A 17,668-nucleotide genomic window follows, 5' to 3' on the forward strand; every position below is an offset into this window, starting at 1 on the left:
TGTGTGGCAGGCTGATCACCTGTTACGCGAGTGCAGCAAGGAGCCAAGGTAAGTTGCTAGCTAGCATTAAACTTATCTTAGAAAAAACAAATCAATCAATCTTAACATAATCACTAGTTAACTGCACATGGTTGATGATATTACTAGGTTAACTAGCTTGTCAATTACTAGGTTAGCAAAGCGGTGCCTCTTAATTTATCATTGAATCACAGCATACTTCGCCAAACGGGTGATGATTTAACAAAAGAGCATTCACGTCAGGGTATATGCAGCAGTTTGGGCCGCCTGACTTGTTGCAAACTGTATGAAGACCATTTCTTCCTAACAAAGACAATAATTAATTTGCCAGAATTTTACATAATTATGACGAAAGGTTTATTCTTTCAGTGTAATACGGAACCGTTCCGTATTTTATTGAACGGGTGGCAACCCTAAGTCTAAATATTGCTTTTACATTGTTCAACCTTCAATGTTATGTTTTCGAAATGATAATTTCCAGCTCGTATTTCTGTGTGTTTATTATATTATAATTAAGTCTATGATTTGATATTTGATAGAGCAGTCTGACTGAGCGGTGGTAGGCAGCAGCAGGCTCATTCAAACAGGACTTTCCTGCGTTTGCCAGCAGCTCTTCACAATGCTTGAAGCACAACGCTGTTTATGACTTCAAGCCTATCAACTCCCGAGATTAGGCTGGCAATACTATAGTGCCTATAAGAACATCCAATAGTCAAAGGTATATGAAATTCAAATGGTATAGAGAGAAATAGTCCTATAATTCCTATAATAACTACAACCTAAAACTTCTTAACTGCACCAGAGACTCTGGGTTCGCGCCCAGGCTCTGTCGTAACCGGCGGCGACCAGGAGGTCCGTGGGGCGACGCACAATTGGCCTAGCATCGTCCGGGTTAGGGAGGGTTTAGCTGGTAAGGATATCCTTGTCTCATCGTGCACCAGCGACTCCTGTGGCGGCACGGGCGCAGTGCACGCTAACCAAGGTTGCCAGGTGCACGGTGTTTCCTCCGACACATTGGTGCGGCTGGCTTCCGGGTTGGATGCGCTCTGTGTTAAGAAGCAGTGCGGCTTGGTTGGGTTGTGTATCGGAGGACGCATGACCTCCAACCTTCGTCTCTCCCGAGCCCGTACGGGAGTTGTAGCGATGAGACAAGATAGTAGCTACTAACAATTGGATACCATGAAATTGGGGAGAAAAAAGGGTAAAATAAAAAAATAAATAAATAGATAATACATTTTTAAAACTTATGTGTAAAGAAACCACCGGCTTTCATATGTTCTCATGTTCTGAGGAAGGAACTTAAACGTTAGCTTTTTTACATGGCACATATTAAAAGTGTTCATTCAGTATTGTTGTAATTGTCATTATTACAAATATATGTATAGAAATCGGCCGATTAATCGGTATTGGCTTTTTTTGGTCTTCCAATAATCGGTATCGGCATTGAAAAACCATAGTCGGTCGACCACTAATCTCCATAGCACTCCACACTGCCCTCACCCACTTGGACAAAAGGAATACCTATGTAAGAAGGCTGTTCATTGACTGCAGCTCAGCATTCAACACCATAGTCCCCTCCAAGCTCATCACCAAGTTCAGGATCCAGCAACTAGATCCTGGACTTTGGGACGGGCCGCGCCCAGTCGATAAGGGTAGGCAACAAGACATCCGCCACATCAACACGGGGGCCCCTCAGGGGTGTGTGCTTAGTCCCCTCCTGTACTCCCTGTTCCCCCACGACTGCATGGGTGAACGACTCCAACGCCATCATCAAGTTTGCTGATTATACAACGGTGGAAGGACTGATCACTGATGACGATGATGATCGTGGACTACAGGAAGTGGAGGGGCAAGCACACCCCCATCCACATCGATGGGGCTGTATTGGAGTGAGTCAAGAGCTTTAAAATCCTCTGTGTCCAAATCACCATTGTCCAAACACACCAACACGGTCATGAAGAGGGAACAACAATGCTCCTTCCCCCTCAAGAGGCTGAAAAGATTCGGCATGGGCCCTCAGACCCTCCGAAGGTTATACAGCTGCACCACTGAGAGCATCTTGACTGGCTGCATCACCGCTTGGTACGGCAACTGCAAGGCATCCAGCTGCAAGGCGCTACCGGGGGTGGTGAGTACGACCCAGTACATCACTGGGGCCAAGCTCTATACCATCCAGGACCTCTATACCAGGCGGGGTCAGAGTAATGCCCCAAAATGTGTCAAAGACTCCAGCCACCCAAGCCATAGACTGTTCTCCGTGCTACCGCATGGCAAGCGGTACCAGTGCACCAAGTCTGGAACCAATAGGACCTTGAACAGCTTCAACCCCCTCAGGAGGCTGAAAAGATTTGGCATGGGCCCTCAGATCCACCAAAAGTTATACAGCTGCACAATTGAGAGCATTTTGACTGGCTGCATCACCACTTGGTACGGCAACTGCAAGGCATTCAACTGCAAGGCGCTACAGAGGGTGGTGAGTACAACCCAGTTACATCACTGTGTCCGAGCTCCCTTTCATCCAAGACCTCTATACCAGGCGGTGTCAGAGGAAGGCCCCTAAAATTGTCAAAGACTCCAGCCACCAAAGCCATAGACTGTTCTCTCTGCTATCGCAAGGCAAGCGGTACCAGTGCACCAAGTCTGGAACCAAAAGGACCTTGAACAGCTTCAACCCCCAACCCATAAGACTTCTAAACAAGACTGCTAAATAGCTCATCAAATAGCTACCTGGACTACCTTGCTTCAACCTTTTTTTGCACTGACTCTCTTGCACTAACTATGCACACACACTGTATTCTACCCACACACACTGACAACCCAACACACACATACACAACATGTGCACACATGCATACTGTCGCCACACACACACTTTCACACTCACCACATACTCTGCTGCTACTGTCCATTAGCTATCCTGTTACCTAGTCACTTTACCCCTACCTATATGTGTAATGTGGCGTGCGTATGAACAAAAAGAATACCTTATTTACATAAGTATTCAGAGCCTTTGCTATGAGACTCGAAATGGAGCTCAGGTGCATCATGTTTTCATTGATCATCCTTAAAATGTACAACTTGATTGGAGTCCACTTGTGTTAAATTCGATTGATTGGACATGATTTGGAAAGGTACAAACCTGTCTATATAAGGTGCATGTCAGAGCAAACACCAAGCCATGAGGTAGAGGGGAGTTGTCATTAGAGCTCAGAGACAGGATTGTATCGAGGCACAGATTTGGGGAAGGGTACCAAAAAATGTCTGCAGCATTGAAGGTGCCCAAGAACACAGTGGCCTCCATCATTCTTAATTGGAAGAAGTTTGGAACCACCAAGACTCTTCCTAGGGCTGGCCACCCGGCCAAACTGAGCAATCGGGGTGAAGGGCCTTGGTCAGAGAGGTAACCAAGAATCCAATGGTCACTCTGACAGAGCTCCAGAGTTCCTCTGTGGAGATGGGAGAACCTTCCAGAAGGACAATCATCTCTGCTGCACTCCACCAATCAGGCCTTTATGATAGAGTGGCCAGACGGAAGCCGCCACTCAATAAAAGGCACACGACAGCCCGCTTGGAGGCACCTAAAGGACTCTCAGACCAAGAGAAAAGATTCTCTGGTCTGATGAAATCAAGATTGTACTCTTTGGCCTGGATGCCAAGTGCTACGTCTGGAGGAAACCAAGCACGGCTCATTACCTGGCCAATACCATCACTACGGTGAAGCATGGCGGTGGCAGCATCATGCCGTGGGGATGTTTTTCAGCGGCAGGGACTGGGAGACTAGTCAGGATCAAGGGAAAGATGAATGGAGCAAAGTACAGAGAGATCCTTGATGAAAACCTGCACCAGAACGCACTGGACCTCAGACTGGGGTAAAGGTTCACCTTCTAACAGGATAACAATCCTAAACACACAGCTAAGACAATGCAGGAGTGGCTTCGGGACAAGTCTCTGAATGCATCATGTGGTAACCAAAAAAGTGTGAAACAAATCAAAATATATTTTACATTTTAGATTCGTTTAAGGAGCCACCCTTTGCCTTGATGACAGCTTTGCACACTCTTGACATTATCACGACCAGCTTCATGAGGTAGTCACCTGGAATGCATTTCAATTAACAGGTGTGCCTTGTTAAACGTTAATTTGTGGAATTTCTTTCCTTAATGATTTTCAGCCAATTAGTTGTGTTGTGACAGGGTGGTACACAGAAGATAGCCTTATTTGGTAAAATACCAAGTCCATATTATGGCAAGAACAGCTTGATTAAGCAAAGAGAAATGACAGTCCATCATTAATTTAAGACATGAAGGTCAGTCAATCCGAAAAATTATTCAAGTGCAGTCGCAAAAACCATCAAGTGCTATGATGAAACTGGCTCTCATGAGGACCTCCACAGAAAAGGAAGACCCAGAGTTACCTCTGCTGCAGAGGATAAGTTCATTAGAGTTAACTGCACCTCAGAAATTGTAGCCCAAATAAATGCTTCAGAGTTCAAGTAACAGACACATCTCAACATCAGTTGTTCAGAGGAGACCATGTGAATCAGGCCTTTATGGTTGAATTGCTGCAAATAAACCACCACTAAAGGACACCAATAACAAGAAGAGACTTGCTTGGCCACACCTCCAGGCTGTGTAAGGGCTATTTGACCAAGAAGGAGCGTGATGGAGTGCTGCATCAGATGATCTGGCCTCCACAACCCCCGACCTCAACCCAATTGACATGGTTTGGGATGAGTTGGACTCCTTCAAGACTCTTGGAAAAGCATTCCTCATGAAGCTGGTTGAGAGAATGCCAAGAGTGTGCAAAGCTGTCATCTAACATATAAAATATATTTTGATTTGTTTAACACTTTTTGATTACTGTTATTTCATAGTTTTGATGTCTTCACTACTTTTCTACAATGTAAACAATTGTAAAAAAATAAAGAAAAACCCTTGAATGAGTAGGTGTGTCCAAACTTTTGACTGGTACTGTATGTAAATGGGTTATTTCAGTTTTTAATTTTGAATACATTTGCAAAAATTTCTAAAAAACAGTTTTTGCTTTGTCATTATGAGGTATTGTGTGTAGATTGATAAGGGAAAACATAACAAAATGTGGAAAAGGTGAAGGGGTCTGAATACTTTCTGAATGCACTGGAGCTACCTCAATTACCTCGTACCCCTGCACATCGACTCGGTAGTGGTACATAAGCCTTGTTATTTTTACTCGTTATTGTTACCCGTTATTCACTGTGTATTCATTCCTTGTGTCATTATTTAGATTGTTATTATTTATTTATTTTTTATCTTTAACTCTGCATAGTTGCATTTCACCGTTAGTCTACGCCTGTTGTTTACGAAGCAGGTGACAAATAAAATGGGATTTGATTTGCAGCAGCCCAAAAGGGCCTACTAGACGTCTTGTGATAAATTTACACAACGTCTTTGAAAGATACCAAAATTCTGGTAGTTTATTGGTAAACTTCTAAAGTTTCCAGTAATATAACCTCCCTTTGTAACCGTAGTCTAGCATTTGGGGGTATGGTTTGTCCTGGAGACGCCCTGAATTGGCCTTTACCTCCCCAGACAGCAGTAAAGCTATTCCAGGATTTTCATAAAGCCTGAATAGCAATTATTACAGTGTTTAAAAACGTATACGAGTTGCATTGGGATTTTCACACACACGTGCACACACACAGCAGCTACCCACTTAGGTCTTTACATTGAACCCTCCATCATTGTAAATGGAAACAATATGTGCAGTCCCTTCAACCTACACAGAAATGCACACATGTACCCACGCACATGGCACAGGCACACACACACACACACACACACACACACACACACACATACAACACACACATTACATTTTTTTATCACTTTGGTACAAGTATGTGGTAAGATTTCACAACTCTTAGTACAAAACTCAAAACAGATCATTGAAAAGACTGTATTCTCAAAACCCTAAGCACATTTTCAATTGACTAAGTACAACACACAAAATCACACAGTGACATTTTCACCAAACCTAATCAATGTTTCCTCTAGAAATTCCTTTCATATAAAGTAATTGCCTTTCACAATGCAATGCTCACAATACTTTTCATATGATTCTCTTCTTATTTGTTTAAATACATTTGACCATCACTTAATCCAACAGTGCTTAATGGTTAACCACTTAACTGTTTGGTAAACCTATAGACTTTCAACTGGTTTGTCTACTATATATGGATTTTGAGAACTACAGAAATAGAATGTGTGTTTGTAAAGTATAAACATCTATGATACATGATAACCCTACATAATGACTACTCGTTATTGCTAATTGATTTGGTCATCATATAAAAGCAGGTATGTGAACACTTGCAATTTCTTTCAACATGGAGCAGGATAGACAGCAAGGGAGAGGAGGAAATCAAAGAGCTCGTGTACAAGGGGCCCGTCAAAGAGGTGGGCATGGGCCCTGAAACAGGTGGGCATGGGCCCTTTCAAAGAGGTCAAAGAGGTGGGCATGGGCCCTGAAACAAAGAGGTCAAAGAGGTGGGCATGGGCCCTTTCAAAGAGGTCAAAGATGTGGGCATGGGCCATGATACAAAGAGGTCAAAGAGGTGGGCATGGGCCCTGAAACATAGAGGTCAAAGAGGTGGATATGGGCCCTGAAACAAAGAGTTCAAAGAGGTGGGCATGGGCCCTGAAACAAAGAGGTCAAAGAGGTGGGTATGGGCCCTGTCAAAGAGGTCAAAGAGGTGGGTATGGGCCCTGTCAAAGAGGTCAAAGAGGTGGGCATGGGCCCTGTCAAAGAGGTGGGTATGGGCCCTTTCAAAGAGGTGGGCATCAGAGAGAGGGAGGCAAACGGCGTGGAACTGTTGTGTCTAATGAAGTCCGGGCCATCTTGGTTGACCATGGGGTAAACAAAGGCTTGCCAGATTAGTCCCCCCCCCCCCCCCCCATCTGAAAAGATCATCTGTCAATTCGAACGTGAGAACATTTCACCAAGAAAAACGTCTGCAGGATATGCACTACGCTTTAGCATTATATTTACAGTAGATAACATACTGTAACGCATGTAAATTCCCAAAACATGCTACATTATTCTTCCAGTATGATCTATTGACAGTATACTATGTTCTAACCTCAGAATTGACAGAACACATGGTTGTGTCTGTGGCCGTGAGCTGCCCGACCAGCAGGAGTGGGCAGCGGTGAAAATGGTAAGGGCCAGGAATGACATATGGCTTCCGAAATAGAGCAGGCCAATGAGGAGAATGATGACACCTTTGGCCAATGTGACATCCCTCAGCCTACCAATAATCACCTGCCTTTTGAAGAGGCAGCAGGTATCTATATGAAACACATTTACCTGGTGCCTTTCGAGAGGAACAACAACCGGGTGAAACAATTGCGGGCCGAGTATGTTCAGGTACACCACTATATACTGTATTACACTTACTGTTTGATGCACATGCTACTTGACAACTCCATATTAGAACTATATTGTAAAAAATAATGCCACAGATGTCTTAAAATTGAGGCAGCGTGCAATTGTCCACCAGAGCTGTTGCCAGATAATTGGATGTTCATTTCTCTACCTTAAGCTGCCTCATTTTAGAGAATACTAACCAAAATGTATTTTTAGAGGGTGATGGTGCTTGATGCTGCTGTGAACCATCACAAGTATGTCTTTGTCGATGGAGTGGGCTTCAACCTGGCCAAAACGCCGCGCCGTGGGCGGAACCACGTCGGCCAACGGGCGAACGCCCAAGTGCCTGGACAACGTGGGGGAAACGTCTCCATGTGCGCAGGTATCTCTGAAGATGGTGTGTGGTAGGACTTAGGCCATTACTTGGATCCTGCAACGCTGCACACCTCATTGTGTTTCTCAATGAAATTGAGCAGGCCTGTCAAGGTGAAGGGGTTACATATGTGATTGTGTGGGACAACGTCAGGTTCCATCATGGAGAGGTGGTTCACGCATGGTTTCGGACTCATCTCCAATCTGTAACCCAATCTATACCTGCCCCCATACGCTCCTTTCCTCAACCCTATTGAGGATTTTTTTTCAGTGCGGAGTTGGAAGGTGTACAATCGTCATCCCCATGAGCGTGTCACCCTCCTTCTGGCCATGGAAGAGGCAGTCGACGACGTCAATGCAGACCAATGTCAAGCTTGGATTCACCATTCCAAAAGGTTTATCCCGCTGTGCATGAACAACGAGGACATTCACTGTGATGTGGATGAGAATTTATGGCTAAAGGCTCAAGACATGTCTTGATGCAAATGAATGCGTGCTAAATGTTGTTTTATTTTCATTCATTTCATTTGTTTCATGTCATTTCTTACATGTACACCAATGACGCAATTCTATCTGAAAAATAACATGTTTTTTTTTGCATTAATGATTGTAGAGAATGTCTCCCTTGAGCACACTTTTGATTACACATTGGATAGATATTATTGGGTAATGTAAGTGTGTTGCCTAATGTGAAAACGGTGTAATTTACAGTATTTTAACATATTACTTTCAGCACTTCTAAGGGTGATTTAAAACACGTGCCTTGCATTGTTGGCAATTGGATTAACTGGTAGTTAGAACGACTAAATTGAAAAGGTATCCTTATGTTGTGTTTTGGTGATTAAACCCATGTTCTCATTACATTTCACAATAAACGTATGTTGAATAAATGGTGGTGTGGTGAGAAATGTTTGCAATCCAAATGAATGCACAATGACAGGTTTTGAACGAAGGACTGGCTGCGTGACAAGTGTGAACAGTTTGGAGTTTTGTACTAAGAGTTGTGAAAATGTACCACATACTTGTGAAAACACTGCCAAAGCGATTCCATTTTTTGTTGTAAAAAGGCTCCACTGCCAGTGAGTGAAGAAGAGATCTTGTTTCCACATAGACCATGGCAGAGCAAAGGCCCAAACACATCCTGGGTCTAGATTTCTAATCCAGCCCATGTTCTCAGCAGGGGAGGGGGGCTTGGATCAGTGACAGGCGGAGTGAGGCCAGCCACGCAAGTGGCAGGCAGGCAACATACCCTACATCCTAATTATACCACAATGTCATTCCACTGTGTGTGTGTGTGTGTGCGTAACGATTTCACAAATTCATTATCTGTAGCTAACGACGCCAACAGAAACCCAGCAGAAACCCAGCAAGGTTAATGAGTTATCGGAGAAAAGGGAAATACTTCCACACAAGCATATAAAAGTGATGGATGGCACTTTATTACTGTACAGCCATGTACACACACATATGATTACATTCAGTAGGAACCCTCGTTCACTTTAGCTCAGCAAACAAAACACTATGTGCTTTGTGTCACATGCATGACGTGGGGGTCATTGAGAACACCATTACATTACGCACATGCCCAGTAGCCCAGTTCTCACCATATAACACAATAAAGATGTCACACAGATGTTGGTTGGCTACCACAGTCTTGAGCAGTGACCTTTTCTTACAGTGGCTTGAGTAATACAATCAAACATATGCCTCATCAATAATAGACATTAGTCTAGTCAGAGGTGACAGATTAGTATATTTCAGTCTCAATGTATGACAGGTTGTAAACTATCTCCTAGCTCTCTTTCGTAGTAACCAAAGATGTTCCCTTTTCCTCTTCCTCAATAACATCCTTTGGTAAACAATTACGCTTTCTACTAAGTATAATGTGTATGGAGTCTATAGTGTCTATATATCAGGGCTGGGAATTGCCAGGGAACTCATAGTACGATATTATCACCATACTTAGTTAAGGAAACAATGTATTGCGATTCTCATAATTCTATACGTATTGCAATTCGATACTGTGATGTTATTGCATTTTTTTTGTTTCCAAACATATCGCTCATCATGTTTGCTGTGGAGGGATAAGAGCCAGCCAATTATAAAAGGAGTTTTGACGAGTCGTGGAAATCAATGTGCTGAAAACAAATTGGCTCACTATTTAAAAAGATGATGGAGAACAAGCTCTGAAGGGAAAATACTAGAGTATTGAAGCATGTACAGCTGACTAGCGCGAAAAATTATATTGCGATATTGTCCCCAAAAATAATATGATATATCATCAAAAATAATTCGATATATCATCAAAAATAATACGATATATCATCAAAAATAATACGATATATCATCAAAAATAATACGATATATCATCCAAAATAATACGATATATCATCCAAAATAATACGATATATCATCAAAAATAATACGATATATCATCCAGGGGCGGCAGGGTAGCCTAGTGGTTAGAGCGTTGGACTAGTAACCGGAAGGTTGTGAGTTCAAACCCCCGAGCCGACAAGGTACAAATCTGTCGTTCTGCCCCTGAACAGGCAGTTAACCCACTGTTCCCAGGCCGTCATTGAAAATAAGAATGTGTTCTTAACTGACTTGCCTGGTTAAATAAAAAGGTAAAAAAAAAAAATTAACTTGTAAGTCGCTCTGGATAAGAGCGTCTGCTAAATGACTTAAATGTAATGTTAAATGTATCATCCAAAATAATACGATATATCATCCAAAATAATACGATATATCATCAAAAATAATATCCTGATACGTAACTGTGTTGATTTTTCCACCATCACTAGTATATATAAAGCCTATAATTCCGACGTGAAGTCATTTCGTGAACAATTGCCTTCTGAAAATGTGAACCTGGACAGAGGCGGAGCACTCTCCCAGTGGGAAGAAATCCTGTTATTTTAAATCAAGGGGGGAAACAACATTGTAACGACTAATGTTCCACCATGAACTAGGCCAAACATTCTTTCGTGTCCCCTCATTGTTTTTGTGGAATAGTCTCCCCCTTATTCCTTTCCCATACCTTCTCCCAATGGTCATAAACAGTTACACAACAGTTACAGTAATACAGAATGTACCCAGCCTCAGCCTCCATACAGCACCCCCACCATTGTAAAAATGCACAAAGTGTCCCTTGTGTGGGAGCACAGAGACCTGAGTTATACGGCTTAATAGTATTATGGGCTATGGTATTCTCTCTCTGGCACACACACACGCAGACACATACACACAAACTCACACACGTCCGGCCGGCCGAGGTGGTTCATTCAGCCCATTGACCTTCAGCTAGCCCCTGGGTCCTTGGCATGACACACAAACAACATACAGTAGGCCACATACACACACACACACGAAGATACACAGACTGCCTACAAAACATTCAGAAATCTACTGGCAACACAGCGACAAACACACTGTTCCACCCACTGAGCAAAACACAGTGAAACACATTCATACAAGCTGCCAAAAAACGATGTATTGTCAGTAGGGAGGGGCAGGGTTATTAGAATATTCCAATATCCGAACGGACTTTAGTATCGGATCTTCTTTTGGAGAGTATTCATTTTTGAGATCATTACATAAAATCTTGTGTTTAATGAAAAAAAAAGTATGCGGGGGCCCATACAAAAAGTTGCACAAGAAGCCTACACACGTTTCACTCATGTAGCTTGTTGTTATTGTTGGTCAATCAATGCGGTGCTACAGTCAGCGGCTCCATGTGTAGCAAGTGAAGTGAGTTGTCGGCAAGGACGCCTCAAAATAGCCTCAGTTAGCCTCAATTAGCCTTGCAACTTTAGCTCGCTTGCTAACTTAGCTGGCTACTGTAGCTAGCTAGCTTCTTCACAACAAGTTGATGCAGTCAAGAGAGTCACTCCCAGATGGTGTGATGGATCAACTTTGGCAGCAACAAGTTTGTCTAACTAGCATGAGTCGGTTTGGCTACTTTCTATCTCTCTCTTTCCCTCCGTTCCACACACATAGACACATAGTCACACACACCGGCCCCTGCTCCAATCTCACCCCTCACCCACCCTTCCAAGCAGGCTCTCACTTGAGTCGAGCGAGCAAGTCTACATTGATTTTTTTTAAACATATATACTCTTTAAACACCTGTATTTCGACTATCCAGATATCCGCAAAAAATATTGTGTTATTTTTCAAATAGTGATATCATTTCCAATGCCCATCTCTACTTGTCAGACTAGAACCACATGGTTGCCTGCACTGATACAATAATAATATTGTAGCCTGTGCTGTAGGCCCAAGAGTAAGGCCCAGATACCACAAAGTCTCAGCGTGCGCAGGCACTCACTGCAGCCTTAGGAAAATCTAAATAAATTAATATGACACACTGTAGGCCAAGGAGCCTACCTGTTTCCAGAGGAACACGTCTTCCTGGTTGAACTGCCAGGTGGTGACCAGGTGAATGGTGGAGAGCACCCCTCCGCTCAGCACGGCTGCTCTCATCCTGACAGGCAGCAGCGTGTAGATGATGTAGATGAAGAACACAGACCACCAGATGCCCTCAGATGCGCTGCGAGGCGCCACCATCAGCACGCCGAACACCTGCATCAGCAACAGGACCCCGATAACCAGGTAGCTCACCATCCACATGTAGTCCTGGTGGAAGCCGTTCCGGTTACACACAACCATGAGGGCCATGAACAGGGCCATGGCCACGGAGAGGGCCGAGGAGTAGGCCACGTCCGGGGTCGCGTGGACACAGTGGAAGGTCAGCATCACGCCACACACGATCACTAGCACCCCCATCAGCATGGTGAGGGAGCTCTGGTTGAGCCTGAAGAAGTAGCGCTGGTACAGAAGCTCCAGCTTATGAGACTGGAACTTCTTGGACTGGAACACCCGCACCACCCGCAGCCAGCAGTCTGCCGCCGTCACCACCCCTCCCCCATTGAGGCCCTCGTCACCCGCCTCCCCGCCACCCCCCATTCCTCCCCTTCAGGTCCCCGTCCTCAAAGCCCAGGTCGACAGATTTGAGCCCCACCCCTTCACCGGTGACGCCGCCTTTGCCGTAGTGGTCTTCTTGCCAGATGCAGCGCACACCGAAGTTGCCCCCCCCGCCCGCCGCCCCGGCCCCCCCTCCGCAGTGGTGGGGGTTGAGGGGGGCTCCAGAGGGGGGCTCCATGGCGTCCGAGTCCCTCAGGCAGCTCATGTAACGCGGGTTGCAGAGGGATGAGCCTCCCTTCTGCTTGGACTTCTTGCCATTGCGCTCCCCCCACGCGGTCTTGCGGTCGTCGACTCTGGCCACTAGGAATCCGCTGAACCAGGACATTCTGTGTAGGAGGGAAGGGGGAGAAGCACAGCGTAGGGCAGGTGGAGCTTTTAGAGTTTGAAAAATCATTCATAAATCCACCAACATTAACAAGACATGCAACAGTTTTCTGAAAATTCGATAGAAAAAAACCACAAAAGACAACCATCTTGACTTGTCTTATCCTAACATCCCATAAAAAACAGTTAACCTGTTATTCTACGGACACCAGTATGACTGTGGACTTTACCTGTGTAGGTTCTGGTATATATCCCAGCCCTATCCTCTCCAGCAGGTCCACTCATTTATTCCAGTGGGCAGAGGTTTGAAGAAGTGAGGGGTTTCAGACGCTGTTCTGCAGGGGTGTGGGTGGGTGGGTGTGACCGGGGCAGGTCCAGGGGTGTGTCAGACCAGAGCTTCGGACCTAGCAGGTGGTGTGAAAGGTTTAGGGGATACTCTATGATCTCCAGTGCTTCTGAGTCTGGGAGGAGAGACACAAAACACACACAAATAGAGGTGGAATTAGAAGGGCATTAGAAGTAAGAGTTGTGTTAGTAAGAATGCCAGAAATCCAATTAACACTACAATTATGTCATAGGTCAGTGCCAGTAACCAAAATCAAGTCATACGTGGAAGTTATATAATCATCATTTGGAGATGCAGAGCGACTCTCAATACGTGTCTTCAACGAAATGTCAGACAACAACATCACAATTATCCCAACTTAAACATTTGTCAAGGTTCAGCCTATAATTTCATCATAGACCAGTCTGGTAGCTTGACTCGTTAGATGTAAAGGAGGAAGGAGATAACAGGTGGTGGGAGCCTGGCATCGCCGGTAGGAAACACAGAAGACATTAATATTATCACTGACTCATTCTCTCACTGATGAAGACAAGACCACAGGAAACGAATCAGATTGGACAACCATCATGGACATCCTGTATCACTACCTTCCTCCGTCTGTTTACCAATACAGATTAGGGCAGGACAAGCTGGACCTAGATCAGTGGTTTAGTGGCAACTTTGATTCCGAGCACCTAAGCCCTTACAGTGGCTTGCGAAAGTATTCACCCCCCCTTGGCATTTTTTCCTATTTTGTTGCCTTACAACCTGGAATTCAAATTGATTTTTTTTGGGGGGGGGGGTTGTATCATTTGATTTACACAACATGCCTACCACTTTAAAGATGCAAAATATTTTTTCATTGTGAAACAAACAAGAGATGAGACAAAAAAAAAAAAACTTGAGTGTGCACTATTCGCCCCCCCTCCTGAACTATTCACCCCCCCAAAGTCAATACTTTGTAGAGCCACCTTTGGCAGCAAATACAGCTGCAAGTCTCTTGGGGTACGTCTCTATAAGCTTAGCACATCTAGCCACTGGGTTTTTTGCCCATTCTACAAGGCAAAACTGCTCCAGCTCCTTCAAGTTGGATAGGTTCTGCTGGTGTACAGCAATCTTTAAGTCAATCCAATTGAGAACCTGTGGTATGCGGTCTGGGCTTCAACTAGGCCATTCCAAGACATTTAAAAGTTTCCCCTTAAACCACTCGAGTGTTGCTTTAGCAATATGCTTAGGGTCATTGTTCTGCTGGAAGGTGAACCTCCGTCCCAGTCTCAAATCTCTGGAAGAAAGACTGAAACAGGTTTCCCTCAAGAATTTTCCTGTATTTAGCACCATCCATCATTCCTTCAATTCTGACCAGTTTCCCAGTCCCTGTCGATGAAAAACTTCCCAACAGTATGAAGCTGCCACCACCATGCTTCACTGGGGATGGTATTCTCGGGATGATGAGACGTGTTGGGTTTGCACCAGACATAGCATTTTCCTTGATGGCCAAAAAGCTCAATTTTAGTCTCATCTGACCAGAGTACCTTCTTCCATATGTTGGGGGAGTCTCCCACATATCTTTTGGCGAACACCAAACGTGTTTGTTTATTTCTTTCTTGAAGCAATGGCTTTTTTCTGACCACTATTCCGTAAAGCCCAGCTCTGTGGAGTGTACGGCTTAAAGTGGTCCTTTGGACAGATACTCCAATCTCTGCTGGGAAGCTTTGCTGCTCCTTCAGGGTTATCTTTGTTCTCTTTGTTGCCGCTCTGATTAATTCCCTCCTTGCCTGGTCCGTGAGTTTTGGTGGGCGGCCCTCTCTTGGCAGGTTTGTTGTGGTGCCATGTTCTTTCCATTTTTGAATAATGAATTTAATGGTGCTCTGTGGGATGTTCAGTTTCTGATATTTTTTTATAACCCAACCCTGATCTGTACTTCTCCACAACTTTGTCCCTGACCTGTTTGGAGAGCTCCTTGATCTTCATGGTGCCACTTGCTTGGTGGTGCCCCTTGCTTAGTGGTGTTACAGACTCTGGGGCCTTTCAGAACAAATTGAGATCATGTGACACTTAAATTACACACAGGTGGACTTTATTTAACTAATTATGTGACTTCTGAAGGTAATTGGTTGCACCAGATCTCATTTTATGGGATTCCTAGCAAAGGGGGTGAACGCATATGCATGAACCACTTTTCTGTTTTCTGTTTTGTTCTTTTTTTCATTTCACTTCACCAATTCAGACTATTTTGTGTATGTCCATGATATGAAATCCAAATATAAATCCATTTAAATTACAGATTGTAATGAAACAAAATGGGAAAAACGCCAAGGGGGATGAATACTTTTGCAAGACACTGTACACCATCAAGGCTAATGACCCATCAGACTTGCATTTCCTGAATCCATTAGATCAAGAAGGGAATTCTTCTCATTCCTATAAATTGAGGTCTATTTGGGCACAAGCATAACAAATCTCGTCACTGATATAAATTGCACATTGAAAGAGAATCCCCATTATAATTTTTTCTAACGTGTAAAAGGTGCTTTATCTTACAAATCACTACAACTGATTTTACATCTGTGCAGAGCTATAGGCCTACTCATACATGATAATAGTAAGACTAGTTCAACCTCTAGCTAAGGCATATATGAGTATCGTTTACATAATGATTCATTATTACTATATGGTTATATATAATTATTAGGCTACTATATGTCTAGTTCTCCCTAAGAACTAAAGAACACATTGCCTTTAACATCATAGAAATGATCCGAATAATTCGATTGATCACCATCACGACTCTTCAGTGTCAAAGCTGATGTACTCCCGTAAGTATTACCTACATTAGGCTAGCATCAGCTGAACATAGCAGGGAGAGACAGGCCTCAAAACAACCAGAGCTCTTGAATGTGCAGAACGGCTTCTATCAACTTAACGCAATGCTGATGTGCTGCTGTCGCCTATCCTTGCATATTTTTAGTGGGAACTGGGACCATGAGCAGGCGCTCATGTCGGAAGGCATGTTGTGTTGTTGAAGCAAAAATATAATTTATTCTGGATGGCTCGTATGCCTTCTCTGGCTCGTATGCCTTCTCTGGCTCGTATGCCTTCTCTGGCTCGTATGCCTTCTCTGGCTCGTATGCCTTCTCTGGCTCGTATGCCTTCTCTGGCTCGTATGCCTTCTCTGGCTCATATGCCTTCTCTGGCTCGTATGCCTTCTCTGGCTCGTATGCCTTCTCTGGCTCGTATCCGTCCAGGCTGCTGATTGTGGCTTCTGGTGGATCAAGAGAGTTCAAGGAGATTTGCCTTCAGTCAATGGACGCTACTACAGCCCCTCCAGCTACGAAAACTCCGGTCTCTCCCGTGCACAAGGTTGTCCAGTGCCCCCATCTCTATTCCCCAGGGACGTTTGCACGACATATCAACCGGACAGCGACACACTGGCGTTACACAATACAAGCAGCGTGTGCATTGAGATTGGCATCTATTCGGAATTGTTATTAATCAAATCCTTTGTTTCAGTTTTTCGATTACAGCTTATATTTCTATTAGCTTAGTCTACTGTGCTGTAGCCTATGAGGAGCGCATCAAAGTAAATACATATTTGATAATCGCATCATCAGCCATATTTAAGCAATAATGCACGAGGAGGTGTGATATATGGCCAATATACCACGGCTAAGGGGAGTGCCTGGGTACAGCTCTGAGCCATGGTATATTTGCCATATACCACAAACTCCGAGGTGCCTTATTAATATTATAAACTGGTTACCAACGTAATTAGAGCAGTAAAAATAAGTGTTTTGTCATACCAGTGGTGTGCGGTCTGATATACCACGGCTGTTAGCCAATCGGCAATCAGGGCTCAAACCACCCAGTTTATTATGTCTGTTATAGACTATTTATTATTGCAGACTGGTTTAATTAATAGCTTACGTCAGCATACACTAAATGTTGTATTAATGGTATGTAGGCCTAGCATCCGTGTAGCCTAATAACATCGAATAAGAGTGTATCCAAGGCTAGATGCAATGTATCATTCCATGCAAAGGCTATGTGAGGGCTGTATTATCGCCGGCATTCACACACTCGTTACATAACTGTTCAGTGTTGCCTATGTGACAACCATAACAGAGATCACAGCTATTACCATTTTGACGCTGTGTTGTTTTTGTACAGTAGCGGTGTGCGATTAATCTACTTGTAGGCTGCAATGTTGCATGTCCCACCCGCCCGCCAAGGAGTTTATGT

General features: G+C 44.0%; 1 pseudogene; it reads right to left on the reverse strand.

The window, feature by feature from the left end:
- LOC135504622 (adenylate cyclase type 6-like) overlaps positions 1 to 17,668 on the reverse strand; it is a 50,242-nt pseudogene that overhangs the window by 31,313 nt on the left and 1,261 nt on the right.

Source organism: Oncorhynchus masou, chromosome 18 (assembly GCF_036934945.1).
Source record: "Oncorhynchus masou masou isolate Uvic2021 chromosome 18, UVic_Omas_1.1, whole genome shotgun sequence".
Classification (NCBI taxonomy): Eukaryota; Metazoa; Chordata; class Actinopteri; order Salmoniformes; family Salmonidae; genus Oncorhynchus; species Oncorhynchus masou.